At 43.0% G+C, this 13,640-nt stretch overlaps 1 protein-coding gene across 1 annotated transcript in view; it reads left to right on the top strand.

Annotated features, from left to right (window-relative positions):
- Window positions 1-13,640, top strand: part of MARCHF4 (membrane associated ring-CH-type finger 4) — a 117,699-nt gene that overhangs the window by 48,003 nt on the left and 56,056 nt on the right. The window lies entirely within an intron of this gene.

Below are 13,640 nucleotides of genomic sequence, written 5' to 3'. Positions count from 1 at the left end.
CAACCTTAAAATGCCTTTTATAAAAATTATTATAATAATTGTAATTATTATTCTCAAATGTAGAATATAATTGAAGCCATATTTGAGCCCAGGGTTCTGAGTCTGTATCTGAACTGTCCAGTGTCCATCCAGGATTTCCATATTCATCTGCCTAATTGGCACTTACTTAAGAAGAGGGAATACTACCTGGCTGCCCCCTGCAGACCCCTACCCAGCTCTGTGACCTTCCATGGATGCCCTAAGCAATGGATGTCAGCCTTTATGGGGCTGACATGAATTGGCTGATGGATGTTACCGCAGGAAACAGCACAATTCGGGGATTGAACTGATGATCTCTGTGTTAGTTGCTCAGTCACATCTGACATTTTGCAACCCCATGGACTATAGTCCACTAGACCTACTCTGTCCAAGGGTTCTCCAGACAAGAATACTGGAGTGAGTAGCCGTTTCCTTCTCTGGGGGATCTTCCCAACCCAGGGATCAAACCGGGGTTTCCTGCATCGCAGGCAGTTTCTTTACCATCTGAGCCACATGGGAAGCCCTGAATTGGTGATGCCTCACATCAATTCCATCCTATTCTCTGAAAGTGCAGCTCAGATGTATCTGTTTCCCAAATCTCATCAGGTGATTGTACTGGGCCACCTGGATTGAGAGCCACTGCCCTCTAGGGACTTGCTACCCAGGGTGTTCCAGAAGTGACTTGGTAGCTTTGCTAGAAATCAGAGTCAACAGGATCCTCCATGTTGGAAGCTCTGCTATAGGGCAGTTGTCCAGCCAACGTTTCACTGGCGTGCAGGTCCTCTATAAAGATAACAACTAGAGATTTATAGCTTCAGGGAGCACTCACATCAGGTGGGGTCAGAAGCCACTTCTGGCCAAACTTGGGCTCTAGAAACTAGAGGCTTATATAACAACATCCCTTTCCTTTGTTATGAACAATTCTTCCTCTCCCCACCTCATCACATCCTTCACTTTCTACCCCTTGGATTTCTCTGATATATCCAATCCCTCAAACATGTTCACTCTGCCATGCAGGGGACAGAGACAGCCTGCTCTGAGTCCCCTGGGTGCTTTTATAATACAGATTCCTTGGCAGCACCCCTGACTAGCAGAATCAACATTTCAGGATGCGGGGCCAGAAACACAGAGGACATCTGCTTCAGTCTTCAGAGTTTGTAGCTTTGTGCACTGCTTTCAGTTTTTTGCTCTACTGACATGACTTTGGTGTGTGTTTCTTCTTTTCTCTTCTGTTCTCTGACCTGTCTCCTCCTTAACTTCTACACACATCCCAAGGCTGCATATTTCTTTTCTCCAAAGATGTAGTTTTTCCTTCTTCCACGATGCAATCCCCTTTCCTAGAAATTCACTTTTTTCTTTTGAATCAGGAGCTGCTCTGTTTTTGCTAGGTTTTGCTGTCCTTGGCATTTTTTTCCCCCCTGCGTTCCAGGAGGACTGGGAGAGGCTAGGGCCTCGTTTATTGTAAGGGAGAGTGAGTGAGCAGGCAGGGATCCCCCTCCCCCCACAACAGAAAGCGCAATTAAGAATGTTCCCAGCAGGAAGGCTGCTCTCTGGGAAGCACAGAGAGCTGTCAGGACAAGTGACCTTTCTAATCACGTCTGACATTTCACAGCCTGGAAGGCAGAAGGGCTGCCCTTATTCCGGAGGCATCGTGTCGTGCTGTGTCACCCCAGACACCTGCGTCTGAGGCTCCGGTGACTTGGCCTCCAACTGGGGTGGGGTGGGGGGCGATGAGTCAGAGCATGCACAGGGCTTTGTTTCCCAGGAAAAGAGAAAACATTGAGCAGGGGGCTTATGTGGACCGGGTGACTGTGTCTAAACCAAGGATAGAAAGGGATTGGAGGCGGAAATCGCCTCCCCGGGGATTAGCCCTGTTCCTGAGGGCTCAGGTGATGCTGATCAAATAGGCCTTCTTGAGGAAGAGAAACAGACAGGATCATTTTCCAGTCCCTTCTGGCCCAGGGGAACTGTAATGACTCACTTTTTACACCCCAATAAGAGAACAGCTTTATGTTTTCTTATTAGAAAAAGCAATCCACGCTCATTCTAAAAAGGTCATGAAAAAGTGAAGTGAAAGTCACTCAGTCCTGTTGGACCCCACGGACTACACAGTCCATGGAATTCTCCAGGCCAGAATACTGGAGTGGGTTGCCTTTCCCTTCTCCAGGGGATCTTGCCAACCCAGGGATTGAACCCAGGTCTCCTGCATTGCGGGCAGATTCTTCTTTACCAGCTGAGCCACAATAAAACATATCGAAGTATAAAAGAAGAAAGTAAAACTTGCCTGCAATCCCGTCACTCAGAGATAACCACTATTAATGTTTTAAGGACACATATGCATAGATATGATATTTTAAAACAAAATACAATCCCATCAAAGTTATTGTTTTGCAATCTATGGTTTTTACTTAACATCTTGAACACATTTCCAAGTCTAAATTTATATTTAATAGACTCATTCTTAACAATATCACTGTAGTCCATTACATGAATGACCCTACTGAGGTCACCTCTGATTTTAATCATGATAGAATAAATTATAATGAACACTCTCATAGTCAAACCTTTCTGCAGAACTCAGTGTTTCCTGATGATAAATTCCTAGAAGTGGAATTGCTGAGTTGAAGAGTAGGCAGACTTGCTGTCTGTTCCCTAGAAAAATTAAAACAGTGTACATACCTACCAGCAGGAAATAGAGAACCTGCTTCTCTTTACCTTTCTCAGTTCTGGGGATTACAATCCTTGCCAATTTCATGAGTGAAAAATGGTCCCTTATAATCATTTTTATGTGCCTTTTTCTTTTTATAAGAGGAATTTAACATTTCTTCCTATGTTTAGTGGCCACTTGTGTTTCTTGTTTTGTGAATTTACTTGAACTTTCCCCCTCATCTTTGGGGGGTGTTAACCTTTCTTATATTTACTTTCTATACTGTAAAGAGGGCTTTCCAAGTGGCTCAGTGGTAAAGAATCCACCTGCCAACGCAGGAGACGTGGGTTCAATCCCTGAGTTGAGAAAATCCCCTGGAAGAAGAATGGCAACCTGCTCCAATACTCTTGCCTGGGAAATCCCATGGACAGAGGAACCTAGCAGGCTATAGTCCATAGTGTTAGGTAGTTAGAATAGGAGAAAGGCGTCCAAAATGGCAGTGGCTAAAAGACAAAGAAAGGAAAAAGCTGCGAAAATGGAACAAAAGAAAATCCAAGGACCGGAGTGAAAACCTCAGGTGAAACAGCCCTCCTGGCTAGCCCAATTTACATAGGGCAGGCTGCGGGCTGCAAGGTGGGAGGCGGGTGGGTGGCGGAGGAAACAAATGTATAAAAGGAGGAAGGCAAGACAGATTGAGGGCTCTTCTTTTGGGTTGGCCCGCCCTTATGCCTCGAGGATGTATTTTCCTTTGCTTGCCAAATAAAACTGAGCTGTAACTGAATGTAACACTGGTCCACCAAATAAAACTGAGCTGTAACCGAACTATAACACTGGTCTGCTGTTTCAAATCTTTACTGCAGGGAGACGAACCGAGGAAATTACACACTCCCCTGACAATAGGGTCTCAAAGAGTTAAGACACGACTGAGCACTCGTGCATATACTGTAAGGATAATAACTTGTCATACAAGTGATAACTATTTTGCCTTGCTTACCACGTATCTTTAACTTTATGTGGTTTCTGCCATGAAGTAGTTAACACTTTTGACTAATTTCTGTGGTCCTAGCTTTTTTGGAACTGCGTTTAGAAAGGCCTTCTCTGTTCCACGGTTATAAAAATATGGATCTGTATTTTCTTCTTGCGTGTTCTAGTGTAACCCAGCAGGATTCTAGGGGGCCTTCCCAGAACAGGCCCTTCCCCCATCTCTTCTGCTTTAGCTTCTCTTTGGAAGTACCCAGACAATGTATTTGATGCACATTTCCTGAATTGTGTTGCAGATGCGAAAACCCCCTACCAAACAGAAGATGTTAGCTACTTGATGACTCTGAGCACAAAGCCTCAGGCCTCCTGGAGCTTAAGGACTGATGAAGTTCACCCTCACCGCAGCCAAGCGACAATCGTGCATGATCCGATCTTGTACCCTGTGACCCTCCCCATCCTCCATCTGGTTTTTGAAAATGCTCTGCTGAAACCCTTGGGGAGCTTGGCCCAACTCCCTGGTGGTTCAGATGGTAAAGAATCCGCCTGCAATGCGGGAGACCTGGGTTCTATCCCTGGGTCGGGAAGATCCCCTGGAGAAGGGCATGGCAACCCACTCCAGTACTCTGGCCTGGAGAATCCCATGGACTGTATAGTATGTGAGCCACCTCATTTCCTCCCATGGCCCTACAATAAGCCTTTCTCTGCTCCAGCCTGTTTGGCCTCACTGTGTGTCAGGCACAGGAATTGTGTTTATTCTAGATTCCATGGTCTTCTGCTGTCCTCTCAGCCTGGAGGGAATGATCTTCCACCCTGAAGCTGGGTGGTGTCTTCTCACTTCTCAAGTCTCAGATGAATACTACTCCAGGGAGCCTTTCCTGGTTATATAACTTCTCCTAACCCCTGTTTATCTTCCTCTTAGAACGCTGTGGTTTTCCTTCATAAGTTTTATCAAGAATTGCAGTTATGTATTTTATTTGTCTGTTTGTGTGTGCATTCATGCCAGGTCATTTCAGACAGCTTTACAACAGTGTGGTGCCTGCATGCTCAGTCATATCTGACTCTTTGCAACCCCATGGACTGTATAGCCTGCCAAGCTCCTCTGTCCATGGGATTTCCCAGATACTGGAATGTATTGCCATTCCCTCTTCCAGGGGGTCATCCTGACCCAAGGACTGAACCCAAGTCTCCTGAAGCTCCTGCACTGCAGGTGGATTCTTTACTGCTGAGCCACCAGGGAAGCCCCTTATTTGTCTACTTAGGCAACATTTGCAACTAGACTGTAAATTCTATGAAGGGCAGAAATCATAGATCTGTTTAGTATTCCTAGCACCTTGCTTAGGGTCTGGCACATAGTAGATATACAAGATATTTGTGAAAACTTGTTAAATGTTAAATTCGTCTAGAATTTATTTTGGTATAAGGCGTGAACTAGAGATCTAATTTAAGTGTTTCCAAATAGTTATCTTGTGATTACAACACACAACTATAATACAGATTAGTTCTCTCTCTCTCTTTTTTTTATTTTGGCTGCACTGGGTCTTCATTTCCATTTGTGGGCATCTCTAGTTGTAGCCCGAGGGCTTAGTTGCGGTATGTGGGATTTTGGTTCCCTGATCAGGGATCGAACCCCGGGCCCTCTGCATTGGGAGCGCAGTCTTAACCACTGGACCACCAAGGAAGTCCCCAGTTCTCTCTTTTATAAATTTATTTGTTATTGAAGTAAAGTTGAATTACAATGTTGTGTTCATTGCTGCTGTAAAGCAGCGACTCTGTTATACGTACTTTTTCATATTCTCTTCCAGTGTGGTTTATCACAGGATATTGAATATAGTTCCCGGTGTGGACTAGTTTTCTTACAGTCCCTGTTCCATTTGCCACTGGGAAACAAAGCCTGAGATGGGGGAGGGTGGAGTCAATGGCTCTCCTGAGTGCGGTTTCCAGTCCCACTGCCCACTCTCTCTGCAATGACTTCCCTTCTTCTCTTCTTGCCTGAACCCTAAGTGCTTCCCACAATGCTTATTTCAAGGCTCAGCCTAGAGAGCATCCTTAATTAATGGTATTTACTGGCTGATTCAAATCGTTTAAGTGGCAGGGGAATCAGATATCTTTGATGTGTTTCATACAATATTCACATCAGCCTTCGGAAGTCCTGAAAAATCTATGCTCCCCCTACAACCCTGAGAAACCCTGGATGTCTCTACATCCTTTCCATATCCAGGGATCATGTATAATAGCAGTGAATGAAAATGAGAGGAATGGAGAGTTAGAGACTGTAGAAAGAGGAAGCTGGCAGCCCTCACTTACGTTTCCTTTTAAAATCTTCAAGAGCCACCTCCTGTCGCCTGCCATTACTCCTCCTAAACCACCTGTGAAGTAGCTACAGCCATCTTACAGTCAGGCCGAGGGAGGCTGTAAGTTTAAAATTTATATCAGTATTTTTTTCCTATTTATAAAAGTAACACACTAGGCATAAAATAATGAAAGAAGTTACAAAGGAACTGATGTTACTCCATTTAAAAACCATTTTAGTGAGCCTAAAAATGTCCAGCTTTACTAATCGAGGGACTGTGACTCTAAAAAGCATTTAGATACAATTTGCCTCTAAAAACAATGGGAAAGTCACAAAAGAGGAACCAGTTTTACTCCACTTAAAAATTATTTCATTAAACCTAAAAAAGTCAACTTTACAGATAATCAAAGGATGTAACCTAAAACCACAATTAGATACTATTTACTCCTAATAAACTCATCACAATGTAAGAAATTATAAGTAATGCTGAGCAGAATGTGGTAAGGCAAGTACTTTATATGGACAGAAAAATAAATAGGGAGGATGCTTCTGGAATGGAGTTTGCCAGGAAGAAGCAAGAATCTTACAAAGGTCCATACCCTACTGTCCCTTAATCTTACTCTTAGAAAACTCTATTAAGAATTCTTATCATGTAGTTGTTTATTAAAACGAAACTGTGAGAAAATTGTTTGACAATAAGGACATTAACACCACTTGAAGTTCAGCCACAATATGGATTATTATGAAATCATTGCCAATAATATTACTGTGGCTTAATTAATGACATAGGCTATATTCCTGAAACAAATAAGTATCCAGAGTTTGATTTTAAATTTTATTTTTAAATTAACTTTTTATAAGAAAAAGATTAGAAGAGAGATGATAAGTGTTAGCAGTAGTTATCTCTAGGTGTTTGGGCTACAGGAAATATTTTCCTTCCTTCAGTTCAGTTCAGTTGCTCAGTCATGTGTGACTGTTTGCAACCCCATGAACCGCAGCATGCCAGGCCTCCCTGTCCATCACCAACTCCTGGAGCTCATCCAAACTCAAGCCCATTGAGTTGGTGACGATATCCAACCATCTCATCCTCTGTCGTCCGCTTCTCCTCCTGCCCTCAATCTTTCCCAGCATCAGGGTCTTTTCAAATGAGTCAAATCTTTGCATTAGGTAGCCAAAATATTGGAGTTTCAGCTTCAACATCAGTCCTTCCAATGAACACCCAGGACTGATCTCCTTTAGGATGGACTGGTTGGATCTCCTTGCAGTCCAAGGGACTCTCAAGAGTCTTCTCCAACACCACAGTTCAAAAGCATCAATTCTTCGGCACTCAGCTTTCTTCACGGTCCAACTCTCACAGCCATACATGACTACTGGAAAAACCACAGCCTTGACTAGATGGACCTTTGTTGACAAAGCAATGTCTCTGCTTTTGAATATGCTATCTAGGTTGGTCATAACTTTTCTTCCAAGGAATAAGCGTCTTTTAATTTCATGGCTGCAATCACCATCTGCAGTGATTTGGGAGCCCCCCAAAATAAAGTCAGCCACTGTGTCCATTGTTTCCCCATCTATTTCCCATGAAGTGATGGGACCAGATGCCATGATTTTAGTTTTCTGAATGTTGAGTTTTAAGCCAACTTTTTCCACTCTCCTCTTTAACTTTTATCAAGAAGCTCTTTAGTTCCTCTTCACTTTCTGCCATAAGCGTGGTGTCATCTGCATAACTGAGGTGATTGATATTTCTCCCGGCAATCTTGAATCAAGATTCAGCTTGTGCTTCTCCCAGCCCAGTGTTTCTCATGATGTACTCTGCATATAAGTTAAATAAGCAAGGTGACAATATACAGCCTTGTATATACGTACTCCTTTTCCTATTTGGAACCAGTCTGTTGTTCCATCTCCAGTTCTAACTGTTACTTCCTGACCTGCATATAGGTTTCTCAAGAGGCAGGTGAGGTGGTCTGGTATTCCCATCTCCTGAAGAATTTTCCACAGTTTATTGTGATCCATACAGTCAAAGGCTTTGGCATAGTCAATTAAGCAAAAATAGATGTTTTTCTGGAACTCTCTTGCTTTTTCCATGATCCAGCGGATGTTGGCAATTTGATCTCTGGTTCCTCTGCCTTTTCTAAAACCAGCTTGAACATCAGGAAGTTCACGGTTCACGTATTGCTGAAACCTGGCTTGGAGAATTTTGAGCATGACTTTACTAGCGTGTGAGATGAGTGCAGTTGTGCGGTAGTTTGAGCATTCTTTGGCATTGCCTTTCTTTGGGATTGGAATGAAAACTGACATTTTCCAGTCCTGTGGCCTCTGCTGGGTTTTCCAAATTTGCTAGCATATTGAGTGCAGCACTTTCACAGCATCATCTTTCAGGATTTGAAATAGCTCAACTGGAATTCCATCACCTCCACTAGCTTTGTTTGTGGTGATGCTTCCTAAGGCCACTTGACTTCACATTCCAGGATGTCTGGCTCTAGGTGAGTGATCACACCATCGTGATTATCTTCATCATGAAGATCTTTTTTGTACAGTTCTTCTGTGTATTCTTGCCACCTCTTCTTAATATCTTCTGCTTCTGTTAGGTCCATACAATTTCTGTCCTTTATTGAGCCCATCTTTGCATGAAATGTTCCCTTGACATCTCTAATTTTCTTGAAGAGATCTTTAGTCTTTCCCATTCTGTTGTTTTCCTCTATTTCTTTGCATTGATCATGGAGGAAGGCTTTCTATTCTCTCCTTGCTATTCTTTGGAACTCTGCATTCAAATGGGTGTATCTTTCTTTTCTATTTTGCTTTTCGCTTCTCTTCTTTTCACAGCTATTTGTAAGGCCTCTTCAGACAGCCATTTTGTTTTTTTGCATTTCTTTTTTGGGGGATGGTCTTAATCCCTGTCTCCTGTACAATGTCACGAACCTCCATCCATAGTTCATCAGGCACTCTGTCTATCAGATCTAGTCCCTTAAATCTATTTCTCACTTCCACTGTAAAATCATAAGGGATTTGATTTAGTTCATATCTGAATGATCTAGTGGTTTTCCCCACTTTCTTCAATTTAAGTCTGAATTTGGCAATTAGGAGTTCACAATCTGAGCCACAGTTAGCTCCCGGTCTTGTTTTTGCTGATTGTATAGAGCTTCTCCATCTTTGGCTACAAATAATATAATCAATCTTATTTTGGTGTTGACCATCTGGTGATGTCCTTGTGTGGAGTCTTCTCCTGTGTTGTTGGAAGAAAGTGTTTGCCATGACCAGTGTGTTCTCTTGGCAAAACTCTATTTGCCTTTGCCCTGCTTCATTCTGTACTCCAAAACCAAATTTGCCCATTACTCCAGGTGTTTCTTGACTTCCTGCTTTTGCATTCCAGTCCCCTATAATGAAAAGGACATCCTTTGGCTGTGTTAGTTCTAAAGGGTCTTGTAGGTCTTCATAGAACCGTTCAACCTCAGCTTCTTCAGTGTTACTGGTTGGGGCATAGACTTGGATTATCGTGATATTGAATGGTTTGCTTTGGAAACAAACAGAGATCGTTCTGTCATTTTTGAGATTGCATCCAAGTACTGCATTTTGGACTCTTTTGTTGACTATGATGGCTACTCCATTTCTTCTAAGGGATTCCTGCCCACAATAGTAGATATAATGGTCATCTGAGTTAAATTCACCCATTCCATTCCATTTTAGTTCGCTGATTCCTAGAATGTCAACGTTCACTCTTGCCATCTCCTGTTTGATCACTTCCAATTTGCCTTGATTCATGGACTTAACATTCCAGGTTCCTATGCAATATTGCTCTTTACAGCATGGGGCCTTGCTTCTATCACCAGTCACATCCACAACTGGATGTTTGCTTTGGCTCCATCTCTTCATTCTTTTTGGAGTTATTTCTCCCCTGATCTCCAGTAGCATATTGGGCACCTACCAACCTGGGGAGTTCATCTTTCAGTGTCCTATCTTTTTACCTTTTCATACTGTTCATGGGGTTCTCAAGGCAAGAATAATGAAGTGGTTTGCCATTCCCTTCTCCAGCGGACCACATTGTGTCAGACCTCTTCACCATGACCCCCCGTCTTGGGTGGCCCCACACTGCATGGCTTAGTTTCACTGAGTTAGACAAGGCTGTGGTCCATGTGATCAGATTGGCTAGTTTTCTGTGTTGTGGTTTCAGTCTGTCTGCCCTCTGATGCCCTCTCTCAGTGCCTACTGTCTTATTGGGGTTTCTCTTACCTTGGACATGGAGTATCTCTTCACGGCTGATCCAGCAAAGCATAGCCACTGCTCCTTACTTTGGATGTGGGGTATCTCCTCTCAACTGCTCCTAATATATTCCAAATTCCTTATAATCTATTATGCATGCATGTTCAGTCATATCTGACTCTTTGCAACCCATGGACCGCAGCTCTCCAGGCTCCTCTGTCCATGGAATTTTCCAGGCAAGAATACTGGAGTGGGTTGCCATTTCCTATTCCAAGGGATCTTTCTGACCCAGGGATTGAACCTGTCACATTTTTATTTTTAAGAAGTCTTCCCCTCTCTTCTCCCTTCCTATCCCTTGGTGATGTTAACTTGGTCTTCGGCTACATTCACTGAAGTGTGAAATCCAGAAAAGTGAAGTAAGAACTTCCTATAGACCTCTCTTGTCAGCTTAATACCTCATAGGTACAAGATAAAGCTTTTAAAGCTTATACTTCCAGACGGGAGTTAATAAAAGTGTGATGTGAGAAGGCACTTGAAATCACAGGACATGAAAAATGGCTAGGATACATAGGTAGGATTAGGAAGCTAGATGGGTTGCCCATAAGTACTGGAAGGTTATCATGATGCAAAGGGAAAAAATTATTCTGTCACCCCAGAAAACAAGACCAGTGACTGGAAATAACTGACAAAGATATCTGAGTTCACCTAAAGAAAGAACTGTCTAATGATTGGAGCTGCCCCCAAAGTGAAAAGGGCAGTCTCAGCAAGAAGGGATATTCATTACTGAGGTCATGGCTAAGTGCCCAGATGGTAGCAAAGTTGAGAGGGCTCTGGCATTCCTTGAGTGGTTATGCTGGTCAGGTGCCGTCTATGGTCTCATCTAGGCAAATGATGCTATGCTTTGCCCATCATAAAATGCCATGGAGAGTACTGGGAATCACTTGGTAGTTCTACCGTCTCCCTGCCAGTTCCTCACTTCCAAGCAGAAAGTCCCCAAAGCCATTTGAGATAAGTGGTTATGGGTCTGTGGATGCGATGGGATGGGGCTTGGAAATGAAGGAAATGGAGCTATATCAGTTAGCACTCTTGGTTGTAAATGACAAAAAGCCAAATGAAACTGTATCAAGCAAAATAAAAAGTGTGTTAGCCCCAAATCAGGCAAGCCAAAATGAATGGAACTGGGTGCAGCATGGCTAAAACCACAGGTACCCAACTAGCAATTTCAATTAATCTTGAAAATTTAATACCAGTAAAAATTTTCCAATTTCCATGGTATTCATAGGCTGATTTAAATCATTTAAATGGCAGGTACAAAACTGGAAGAAGTGCTAACTCATCTTTCCAAATAATTCAGATTATGCAAAAACTGTCTTCAAGTTTCTTTAAAGTCTCATATATATTAGAGACAGAGGAAGCTCAGAAAAAAATGACAGGTACAATCTGATTTCAAATTCCATCCTTGATCCATGTAGCTGAGTCTGGCTACATCGTGACACAGGCCTCTTCATGTGGAAGCAAGATGGTGTTCATCAGCCTGGAGTTACACTTACAATTCATGAATTCAGACTAAGATGGTGCCTCCCTCCAAAACTTACATAAAATCCTTAAGAAGACCTCCTTAGATGATTTAGGTCATGTGACCTATTCCTAAACCAATCACTGTGCCCAAGGTAGTCCACTAATTGATTAGGCTGGATTATATGTACACACCTGAAATTAGGTGTGGTGAAGGGAATTCAGCCTTATATGGACTTCTGGTTGAGCAGGATATGTAAAATGGCCTATGTCCAGTATAAGGAGTGCTCTCCTATTTTAAAAATATTTTGGAAAAAGATGTATCAGCTGCCATGGAAATCTATTTTATGTCCACACCATCTGGTAATTTTACCTCTCTTCCAGCTTGAATTCCTTCCGCTATAATTTCCATCCTTCTTGTTCTGTGCCATCTTCAGGGTAGATTTAGATCAAAACCTCTTCCTTCACAGACACGCTGTGAGGCTTAATTAGGTTTTCCAGAAACCATCTGTAAAGTGCCATGGGATCTTCAAAACCAGATGCTTTGTAAAGATATTCTGCCATTAGAATCAGCCCTTCATTTTTTATGCTTATGGGGATGGGAGGAGGATGGATCAAGAGACAGGAAATGGAAGTCTACAAATAGTCCTGAGACTTTACTTTGACCATGGTTACTATTCTCTTCCTTCTCCAAACACTTCGCCCCTGCCATGCACAAGGAGGAAACATTAAAAACAACCATGATAGGTTTGTGTGTCTATACCCTTCTCCGAGAAAGAAGTAGGGGAAGTTGGGAATGGGAGACCGGGAGTGGCAAACAGGTTGTATAACCTGAACCAAGTCAGTGTCCTGAGGATGAGCAGCTGACTATGCTGAGTCCTTTCTTTTTTTAGCTCAGATTAATGAGCTATGAATGATATATAACTGTCTGGGCAGTATGCAAACGTCAGAGTCTGGGCTCCTCTGTCAACCTGCAAGATCCCCTTCTGGGGGCTATCAGGGACAAATGCTGGGATGCACAGTGCTTAGTGGGAAGGTGGAATGCAGGCCTGGTGTAGGCAAGACTGGGTAAACTGGAGGGCTCTCCTGTCCCATCCTGCCATATGCACGTCCATCATTGGCCTTCAGGAAACCAGTTTCTGTGGCTGTTCTAGGGAGCAAGCCCTGGAATCCAGCAACAGATGATCCACAAGCCTTCTTTGTCTTTAAAAAAGTTTTCCCCAACTTTGAACGCCAATACTTTGGCCACCTGATAAGAAGAATTGACTCATTGGAAAAGACCCTGATGCTGGGAAAGATTGAAGGCAGGAGGAGAAGGGGACGACAGAGGAGGAGATGGTTGGATGGCATCACCAACTCGATGGACATGAGTTGGAGTAAGCTCTGGGAGTTGGTGATAGACAGGGAGGCCTGGCGTGCTGTGATTCATTGGGTAGCAGAGTCAGACACAACTGAGTGACTGAAGTGAACTGATAGATATGGCAGATAGGTAGACACACACACACACACACACACACACACACACACACACACACAATCTATCTCCACATCCAACTATCTACAGAAATCTGCTCTTGTTGTTCAGTCACTAAGCTGTGTCTGACTCTTTGCATCCCCATGGACTGCAGCACACCAGGCTTCCCTGTCCTTCACCATCTGCTGGAGTTTGCTCAAACTCATGTCCACTGAATCGGTGAGGCCATCTAACCATCTTATTCAGCAAGCTAGCTATCAAAAAACTTCTGTAAGCCATTTGAGAGTAAGTTGCAGTTCCATAAATATTTCTTTATGAACTTCCTAAGTACAACCATATTCCCCTATGTAAGTACAATACAATTATCACACCAGAAATTAGAATTTATACAATGCTAAAGGCTAATAACCTCGATTGTCCCCTCAATTCTTTAAGCTGGTTTTTTTATCTAGCTCCCCCAACTTTGTCTATCATTCAGGATATTGACATTTTTGAAGAGTGAAGAGTCCAGGCCAAGTTGT

The sequence above is a fragment of the Budorcas taxicolor genome, chromosome 2 (genome assembly GCF_023091745.1).
Source record: "Budorcas taxicolor isolate Tak-1 chromosome 2, Takin1.1, whole genome shotgun sequence".
NCBI lineage: Eukaryota > Metazoa > Chordata > Mammalia > Artiodactyla > Bovidae > Budorcas > Budorcas taxicolor.
This window is presented reverse-complemented; position numbering and strand designations above follow the sequence as displayed.